This window comes from Nematolebias whitei, chromosome 9, assembly GCF_014905685.2.
Source record: "Nematolebias whitei isolate Nwh7 chromosome 9, NemWhi1, whole genome shotgun sequence".
Taxonomy (NCBI): Eukaryota; Metazoa; Chordata; class Actinopteri; order Cyprinodontiformes; family Rivulidae; genus Nematolebias; species Nematolebias whitei.
This window is the reverse complement of record NC_056506.1, coordinates 28,084,191-28,085,590: the sequence shown is the minus strand read 5'-3', so window position 1 is coordinate 28,085,590 and position 1,400 is coordinate 28,084,191. Positions and strand designations below refer to the sequence as shown.

Genomic DNA, 1,400 nt, shown 5'->3' with positions numbered 1-1,400 from the left:
GAGGTGAGTTGACAACTTCAAAATGGAGAGAAAATTCAGAGTAAAATGGTTGAAAATTCTGATGATGAAAGACGAAACGTTTCTACATTTTTTTGTTTGGTTTTGTTTCTTTGAATGTCCAGAGGACCAGATTGAACTTTTTTGGAGTTGAAAATTCAGTTTCAGTCTGAGGATTCAGGCAGCCACATTTAGCATTTTTATTTTGTTTCTACTTGGAAAACAAAGTACTGAGAAAACGTGGCACACCTGCACAAACGAAAAGAAGTGGAAAACATTTATTACTGCCAGTATATTTATCACAACTTTTCATGTGCGAGGCGGCCATTTTAGATGTTGAGGTCAGGGTTGGTAAGTATTCTGACTGGCTGAGTCAAATTTCAGATTTTCCTGCTCATTTCTTCAGACTTTAAACAGAAATGTCAACGTTAGAGAACAAATTAAACTCACCAGGTGTTTAATAATCACGATTCACCTACACCTTGCTGAGAAGCTGGCTGTGATATAGTTTTGTTAAATCTGTGCAAAGTCAGAATCTGCTGGTCGTAAACAATTCTTTTTATAGAAAAGCTTTTTATTAACTATAAAAACAATCTAGTGTAAAGGGGATAAAGTTCAGAGTTAATAACATGTTGCCTTTTATAGATAATCTTTTCTCTTCTGCCATGATTTGATTTAAAGCTTCTGAGATAATAAATGTTTAACTTCACGTGCTGTTTAATTTTCTCCTCAGGACAGAACAAACAACTTATTCAAGCAGGTTTATGAACAGAAGAGTCTGAAGGGACGAGCCAACGATGCCATCGCCTCAGCCTGCCTCTTCATCGCCTGCAGACAGGAAGGAGTTCCCAGAACTTTTAAAGGTCAGAAAAATGTTTGACTTCCTGCCGAGTCCTAAAACAGCTGGAAAAATCTTGATTATGGTTTCAATACTTTTCAGGTCTGGATAAGTTTGAAAATGCATTTTTGTTCCCACATTCAACTCCTTCTTGTATTTTTTTTTTTTTAAGATAAAGAAAAAATAAAGTGTTTTTCACATTAAATTCATATAAACCTAGACATAAAATATAGCTAGTATTTTGGTGAGGCAGAAAAGTTTTTTTCTCTATAAACTTTAAAACAAAACTAAGTACTATTTTGTCAAATAAAACACACGTTTCTCAAAGTAATAGGAAGTTGTTTATCCTCCCAAGATGCATCGTAAAACTACTGAAAACATGTTTATTGTGAACTCTTCTCATATCTGAGGAACGCTGAAGACAAAGTCACTTATTTGAGGCAGAGGAATTTATAGCTGTAGTTCTTTAACAAATGCTGATGTTTTTCATTCTGTGAAATCTTTACATAAAAACACTGTTATAAAGGGCTTATTATGGCTTTATAAAGGGCTTATTATGGCTTTA

At 34.1% G+C, this 1,400-nt stretch overlaps 1 protein-coding gene across 1 annotated transcript in view; it reads right to left on the bottom strand.

The window, feature by feature from the left end:
- The window catches only part of pkn2a (protein kinase N2a), a gene marked incomplete in the record, with an annotated part of 88,484 nt that overhangs the window by 8,330 nt on the left and 78,754 nt on the right, over positions 1 to 1,400 (bottom strand).